This window comes from Chaetura pelagica, unplaced genomic scaffold (assembly GCF_000747805.2).
Source record: "Chaetura pelagica isolate M959 unplaced genomic scaffold, ChaPel_1.0 scaffold11, whole genome shotgun sequence".
In the NCBI taxonomy this organism is placed as follows: Eukaryota; Metazoa; Chordata; class Aves; order Apodiformes; family Apodidae; genus Chaetura; species Chaetura pelagica.
This window is the reverse complement of record NW_009952694.1, coordinates 4,774,773-4,783,894: the sequence shown is the minus strand read 5'-3', so window position 1 is coordinate 4,783,894 and position 9,122 is coordinate 4,774,773.

Genomic DNA, 9,122 nt, shown 5'->3' with positions numbered 1-9,122 from the left:
CTCAGTTTAGCACTGTTAAGGTTTAGTACATAGGTGTGTCATCAGTACATACAGTTGTAGTGTAGCTTTGCATATGCAGTGTGCCCCAGCACATGAATTCACACTATAGACAGCTGAAAAGTACATGTGATTCACCCACTACTGCACATGGAGATGTAGCATCCCCTCAGCCCATTTGCAAAACAGAAGAGGACTGACTCACAAGGGTAAACACCTTAATAAAAATCAAGTTAATTAGTCTATGAGAAGTTATAAGGTGATTTCTGAGAAGCATCACTGAAGACATGTATCTCTGTGCCATTCCCTCTCTGGTAACAGGGCTTTATCTGCTTCACATTAAGTGTTCAGAGCTTGGCTCAGCCGCATCCCGGGCGCAGGACGGAATCCCTGTGTGCATAGGGTTCAAGGGCAACATGTCAGTGACACTGCTGGAGGTAGGCTGCTGCTTCCAAAGGCAAAACTGCTCTCAAAATAAACCAAACTCTCTGACAAAGACATCAGCGAAAAAACCCTCAGCCAAACAAAAAAACCCAGTTGATAAACATCGCGAGTCAAAAACAGGTGCCTAATTGCTACTCCCCAAGATCAGCAAAAGCAGCATTTTACATATGACCCTATTTTCAAAACCTCTGCACTTCTATCACAGGAAGTCAACAAAGATAAGGAATCTGATACTGAATGCTGAATTCCAATACTTACTTTTTTGTAATGTATTTCTACCCTTTTGTACTTCCCAAAATTCCCTAGAATACTGTCCAGTCTTGATTTTGCTGCTAACTTACAACCCCTTTGCCAGGGAAGATGTCAACCAGGTGCATGTTTGTAAAATATTTTAACAATGTTAATAACTTTCATCTCAATGCAATTTTAGTGTCATTATTTCCAAAAGTCTTCCTCTTGGTGTATCAAAGGTAGGGAACAATGGAACCAGTAATATTAAAAAAACCCCAACTACGTAATGTAGAAAGTTAGCAATATTTCTACAATGCACAGACTCCACCTATACATTCAGCTACACTGTACTCACCAGGTCTATATAACTTGACACAAACACAGAGAAAAAAAAAAAAATCACAGCAAAAACTGAAATTTGAAAACTAGCAGTGCAGAAGGCTTTGCAGGCCTACAGAGCACACATCTTAAATCCCTGCTGGACTAATCCAGCTGGAGAACTGAACATAAAGAAAACTAATTTCAGCATCACACATTTATGTTTTGTATAATATACATATGAGGTACATTACACATTTGTTTAGGACCACTGATAGAAAATGCTGAAAAAAAGATGCCAAATTGGGCTAATAATCACAAGGTGAGAAGTACATTATTTGTCCCTCTTGTACACCAAGGCTAACAAGTAGCTTTCACTGTTGAAAACAGATTTCCCTCATCCTGATGCATGTAGTCAAGGACAAATCAAGATAAGAGGAAATGGCGCAATAGTCCAGGAAAGGAAAATCAATGCATGCTACAAAAGATCAACTATAAATCTTTATCTCAGAAAGGTAAATCTCTTAAGCTGGAAGAGTTAATATACCAAAGTCTCAGCCTAAAGCATTCATTTAAATAGGAGACTGAAACTGAACTGCTACAGAAAATATTCTCCAAGGCAATAAGATTTTAAATCAATCACTTTATGAATAAAAACCACCTAGATGAACATACAGAAATTACACTTCTGCAGAAGTGCAGGCACCTCCTCACCAAACCTGGACCTCACATCAATTATACATATTTAGAAGTAACGCGTATTTCTCCAGTTCTGTTTCATTAGAAATGGTAAACAACTGTCCATGAAAAAGAACACAGCACCCCTATTTTCTTTTTACAGAACTTAGCACCAAAAAGGTCAGACGGTGAGAAGAAATGTCTGGATGAAGAGAGAAATTTTGCAATACTTCTTCAGAACACAATCCCTATGAACTTGCTCAGCTGTAACAGACACTGTTGAGGAACTCATCTCCAAAACTCAGAGTATGTAATGGAGAACAGCCTTTGAAAGCAAAATTCTCTGGACAACTGTGGCATTGCAAAGCAAATTTAAGACTGATTTAGATGCAGAATCCAAGAAACTATTAAAGCAGAGTGCAAAGAGACAACATGATGATCAGCACTTTTGTATTTAGCAAAACATACATCATGCCAGTCAACTTCTAGATAGTCCTTTCCTTCAACCATCGCACACTGTCAGTCCAGCTTAAGAACAAGAGAAGGATGGAAATCCTCAGGACTGAGACAATCTTCTACGAGTCAATACTGGGCACAACTGAGAAAGAATGAGAAATATTTATTACTGAAGGTCACAGGTTTCTTCAGTTCCCCAAACTGACCCAAAGCCAAACAGCCTCTTCTTGTTTTACTAAGGTAAATGTAGCTTTTTAGTTAGAATTGTATTGTGCTCTTCAAGTAGGACACACAGACAGATGCTCTTGGCATACCACTAGCAATGTGACATACTCACCATGTTAATGTCAACAGAGCTGTAGGTAAACTGCTTAAAAGATATCTGAATATTCTTATCAAGATACATCTGAAACATATATATACTGCAATGAGGTTGTAACAGAGAGACTTTTAAGTAAACATGAGGAAGTTTATACCTAAATTTACTTTAGGACTTGCTGGGAGAAGGGAAAGGAGATACAAATCCTTATATTCCTAATAAAGGAACACGTAAAACTCCTTGGGGAAGGATATTTACATTCCTCCTTAACTACAAAGTACCTACCACAAATGTGCAGTCATTGTATCATTCATTGAGAAACCCTGTTTGAACTGTTCACATTAAGAGTTTAAAGTAGGCTTCATTGTGAGAGATCTCGGCAGCATTTCTGATTAAACTGAAGTTCTGAGACTTTGTATTCAGAGTGAAGTCAGTGGGTTCTTCTATCAGAAGTATCTTTAGTGCTCCACTTTGGATATTTAGTCTTATTTTTCTTCATTCCAAGAAGAAAAAAGTGAAAGATTCAGCAAGAAACCTTGGAAGGCTTCAGAGGAGTTCTGTCTTGATACAATCTATGTAAAGCAAGTTAAATCCTGTTTTCCATTAGATGTCAGCACTTGTCAAGTTTTTTATAAGGATATAAAAAGACTGGCAGAAGAAGGGAGCACGTAGACCTCAATGGAGTGCAAAATCTTGATTGTGGACTGCAAGTGATACTTCACATAATAGTGCAACGTTAATCCACTGACATTTTTTGCACAGAAAAGCGGTGACTTTTATGAAGTAGAAGTTAACAGTTTAAAACTGTTCCAGGCAAGATGAAACCACAAACATTTAATTATACTGGAAATAATGTAAAGCTTTTGTTTTTTCCCCAATGTAATCTTAACAATAAATCATAACTTTAATGCCATCTGGTTGTCATCACCTGGAAAATATTTGTGTGACTCTAATTGAAAGGTACAGTGAGATCTGCTACCAGACAAGTTAATCTGTCCACAGATTCTTCCAAGAAGAGAATCTGGCAACTTTAGTTCAAAGGAAATGGAAAAACAAACAACTCAAAGAACAGCAGTAGAGACTCATTGCTTGCATAAGAATTCTGAGCATCCACAGACAAACAAGCTGTAACAGTGCAGGTGTTTGTTGGCAAAGCTGTTCTCTGTGCTTCAAACAGTAATACAGTATTCTCAAAACCCAGAAGCTACATGTACAAAGGCCAGTGCCTGGATCTGCAACAGTAGTCAAACAAAACTTTTATTATCATCTGCATCTGACTTACCAAAAGAGAATAAAAAGAGAATTTTAAAATGTTGCTCAAGATACCTTGTCATCCACATACAGTGTAGTGCCAATAAAAGTAACTGTCTTTACTACCTACCTGTCAAAACAAATATTGACCTTTTTTGTATTTTAAGACCATTTACACTCTAAAGAAGGGAAGAACTGTGGTTCTGTTCCCTTTCTGTGCTAACTCCCAGAGAAGAGAAGAATAGACAAGATTTAAATAGAAAAAAAAATATCTATTTTAGTAGAAAGATGCTTCTATTTTGGGCGGAGCAATGCTTGAGTTTACATGCAATCTGTTAATGGTTTGTGGCTTTAAAGAGAACTAAAAATACTTTCAAATCACTCTTAATGGGCTTTTTCAAGATGGACTGCTTTCTAAATCAGCTTGTTGAACTATACTTTGGACCTGCAGACAAAAAATGGTAGGGATTAACTTCAGATTCTCCTCCACAAATATATATGCAGCCAGTTGCTAAAGCAGATGCCTCAGAACAGTGGAGCTGCTAGCACATTCTAGCCACACTAGGCAGGTTCCAGCTCAGATAAATAAGTAAAACTAACTGAATTCCTTTTTTGTTGTTGTTTTGGTTATTCTTCATTTAGATGGAGGGTTTTCACTTCTGAGGTTTGTTACAGTTATGCTTGTTTAGTTTTAGTTTTGGCTGGTTGCTTTTTTTTGCAAGGAGCACTGCAGTTATATTTTTCTCTCCCAAGACAGCAGCATCACAGGAACTGGTGAAGTGCTACCAATCTTGCAGTCATCATGTATTCCCCTGAGAGCACCAACTGTTCAGGGATGGCAACTTCATACAGGAATATACTGGTCACTGCCATTGGTTCAGGTGCTATTAAAAAGCATCAGAAATGTCTTGTGTAAAGCTGAACATCCATTCATACATACTTTGACCAGTTAAGAAAACAAACTTTGTCCCTGCACACACATACAAGGGAAGCAGTATTGAGAAATACTTGAATGACTGACACCCCAGAGCACAAAGCCCTTGGGAAAGGCCTCCACTTCCAAAGAGATTTCATCAGAGAGTTCCACATGTCAAGAAAAATGCTAGAAAAAAAATGAAACTGTGCCATTACCACCCAGGCAGCTTTAAGGTTTTGCATATTCAAAACTTAAATCATATAGTTCAAAGAGACAAGAGCCTTCTCCATAGTAACCTAAGACAGAATGTAAAACATAAGCAACTTCCAACATCTTCAATTCCAGTTGCCTCTCCAATTCCAGTAACTTGCTGTACTTCTTGTTTGGCAACAGTACTCCTGCTTACCTGGTTTAAGCAAAACCATGGATAAAAGAGCACATTCTGCTTCCAAACAGCATCAATCAGCTAGAAAGTCGACAGTCCACCAGAATGAAGTATTGTCATTACCAGTTTTCCAACCAACATGCATCAGGAACACTTAAAGGCTCCAGGCTGCAGATTCAGTACCATGCAAATTTGAAAATGGTAGAAAGGCATTTCAATTGCTGGAAGACTCCACTGGTAAGAATGAAACAAAACAGTTTCACTGTAAAGAAAGAGTTATTAATCTGAGTAGAAATCACAAGATTTACTTGGTATTTCTTCAGTTAGTTGAAGGATTCTGACTTGCACACGAATGAGCAGAAGAAAACTTTGAATCAAGTTGTTATGAGAGAATGAAGTTGACTGCCCTAGAGACCCAAAACAGAAACAGAATTGTGCCATTCACTTTTTAAATTCTAGGAAATTTCTGTTCTTTCTTTTCTCATTTTATGATAACGAGAAAACTAAGTATAATCAGTCTCACCCCACCACATTGTAACAACTTGCATTTCCTTTTACCCACTTATAGTTCATGCTGCAAATGTGCAGATCTCAACTGAGATGACCACCTCTGCTCCTCAAATACATTATCTCATAGTATGCAGGTTGTCCTGGTACAGTTTGATCCCAAATTGTCAGGGGACCTCAAGTTCAGTACTGAAACTCTGATTTCCCAGAAGTATCTGGGAAACATTTAAAAACAAAGATAGGCATAATTAAAAAGGAACCACACACCCATCAGTGTTTGGCTTCCTGAGAATGCAAACCATATGCATGTTCCACAGGCATAGAAAACTCTCAGTACTGCTCCCCCTCTCCAATAGACTTATGCTGAATTACAATATTCCAAGCAAGTTCCTGGGTGTCAGTTCAGTCAACTCACAGTTACCTAGCTCCAGACTTGCAGACACAATAGGAATTCCACAGGAAAACCCACATTTGCCTCCAACCCAGATCAACCATGCTTTCTTCAAGTCCTGAGGTCTGTCTGGTATCACGTGGGTTTCCAAAATTTCATGGCAGGAATATGAATAATAAAGTGGCACAATCTGCCAAGAGAATTTGTGCCCCAAGGGCATGAAACAATTCACCATCACAGCTGCATTAAGTAAATGGACAAAGAGTATTTTTTCGCTTGGTAACAACAATTGATTTGTTTAGGTGGCAACAAGCTGTCTCCACATGCTGAATGATTTCATTCCTTTTAAAAGGATTGTCAGAGTGTTCCAACGATGTTGAAATCTCAAATGGGATAAAATTATTTTGGCTGGTGAGGCCATGTTCTTCTCTCTCATTTAAATCACACTAATGACATTCTTCTGCAGGAACCATACTTCTTAATGTGATTTGCAAATCATTATTCTTCATAATTTTTAACTATTAACTGAATTAGGTACAAATTATTTGCAATAGGCTAATCAATTTACTTCACTGTAATATTATTCAATCCTTTCATAAAAACCACTACTGAAGTCCTACTTAGGATCTCAATGGTATCTAAATGGTGGTTCAGAAATTAAAAGGCTTCAGAAAACAGTTAAAACAATGCCTTACAGACAGTAAAAGCAATGTATTTTCTTTACCAACAGACAGGTAAGGAGCATAAGTTAATGGACAGAGTTCACAAAGATGACTGAAGCAAAATCCAAAAAATACCAAACTCAACCTGATGGGCGAAAAGTGAAACTCTAACTTGTACCAATTCCAATTCTTCCCTTCCAAAGATTTGGAACTAATAATGCAAACTATGTTGTTCATCTGTGTTGATGTAAACATTTAAGAAATAGAAAACATGAAATTTCCAGAACTGATATAATATTCTATGCTATATTTTCAGTCTTTCATACTATAGTCAGACCATAATGCTTAATGAACAATTGTACAGTAGAATGCAAGGTGACAGAAGATGACAACTAAGCTCTATTCACACAGCAGCAGCACATCTTAAGTTGCACATTCCCTTGCAAAAAGCACGTGTACTTCTACCATGAGACAGGTAGTTTCAATATGCTTAAAAAAGCAGGTGGTCTTGAGAAAAACTGAAGTGCCTAAGAAATAGTAGTAGTTCACAGGAAATACTGTTTTAGAAGTCAACTTTGCTCCAGGTAGTAGCTCCATTCTGCAGCAGGTAATGTTTTTTTTCAGAATTGTATTTTTAAATGTGATGCACTGCACAGTCTAACTTGACATTAACACAATTTCATGCATGGTTAAAGATGGATCATTATCCATGAGCATTGGATACATATTTTCCTATTTAGCCATCAATGAAAACGGGTATTCTTTGTGTTCAGTGCTGTGAAAGACTCTACTGCCAGTATCAGTGAGCAGATAATGAGTAAGCACTGAATCAGGATAAAAACTTACTAGATTCTGTAGTGAAGGATTTTCCAGACAAAAGCAAACCTCACCAACCTCTGACTATCAGTCATGCATGGGCCTACCTATCTACTCTCAGTTCTGCCAGCAGCAATTATAAATTTTCCCTTTTTGCTCTATTTCTTCATTCACTGAAGGACTAGGGTATGCAGAATCTGTTACAGGTTTTAGTTCTAATATAAGCTACTTTCTTTGGGAGCCGCTGCCCATCAAGCAGACTAAGATTGACCTGCTAAACATTAGAATCAACTGAAACAAATGGCAAATCTTATAGAATGGTTTTTCTGTACTACAGAGATTGAAAAGTTCTGAACTTTAGGGAACCAGGAAAACAACTGTTATCTGCTAAAATAATTTTCAACATTGATAAAAACTGTAAATAATATGATCAGTTCTGTCACACGCTATCCATTTGCATGCTCCAGAAATACGATTGAGCCTGGAAAGCAACACGTTAGAACAGGATGTGCTTCAAGTATAAAAACAAAACTACAAAACCCCAACATCATCAGTTCTTCAAAGTCAAGAAAGAGTATCAACTCGTAACAATGACATGCCACAAGAACTCCAGTTTTGTTATGGACAGCTGAGGACAGAATGAAACCCGCTTTACACATACCTGAGAGAGGAATTTCTCTGAAGCAAAGATTGCCTGATTTCCCCGTAATACTGATTTTTTGTTAAGTATTAGTTTCACTTTGTCAACAATACTCAGTCAGAATTCAAAGAGTACTTGGCAACATTAAAAAAATAAAGTATATATGCTACATAATACAGAAAATGCATATTTATTACCTTACATTTTAAAAACGCTGCATTAAGGGAGCTTGACTTTCTTGTGTGAAACACATTCAGGGCATAACACAGGTTCAGCTATTCTCTTCATTTATGAAAGAGCTTTCAAGCATGCACCACTGATAAGGCTGTGAAACATCCAATAAACCAGAACATTAGAATGGCAAACAAAACCGTCTTTTAGCACCATGGCTCCCAGGACTGGCTGATTTACCAGCCTAGATGCAAACCCCAATGTAATCACTCAGCAGAGTAACAAAGAATATCAGAGAAGGAAATTCAGGACTTTGTTTTCTTCCCTCAGAAAGATCAGGAGAAAATATTCAATTCACCAGTAAAACAGCAATTATTTTCAGATTTAAACACTTCGCCTGGTTACAACATTGTTAACAAAGAGCATCTGCTTCAAAACCTGAGAGGACAAAAGAAAGTTTTCATCAGCAAGCCTGACATTGTGCAGAACCAACGTACCAGCATCTATGAAGAATTTGTATCACTTTTGATAGTGTGGACTGCTATTAAGGTATCTTTTTTAGCAAGCTAAACACATTTACTAAAGGAATAGAAGGGTGTAACTTGTTGCTTCTTTTAATGATGCTTCTGTGTGAAACAGCACTTACGACTGGAACACCCTGATAGAGAGTAGTGTTGACTAGATGTGGTAAGACCAAAAGCAATTTTCTAGGCTGCCCTCCAGAGAGCTCCATAGTACCTGCTTTCACATTCAGCATTAAAGAAATGCATTTCATTAATTACTACCTTGAGTATTTCAGAGCCAAGCAACAGAATTTATGCTCAAGGAGTAATGGAAGTTTGACATTGAGAAACTAGGATCCAAACAATAAAGATCATTCCTGCTCTCCAGGAAGAATGAGAACAGTATGATTTCTAAGGGCCAGCAAAACCTAGGGCCT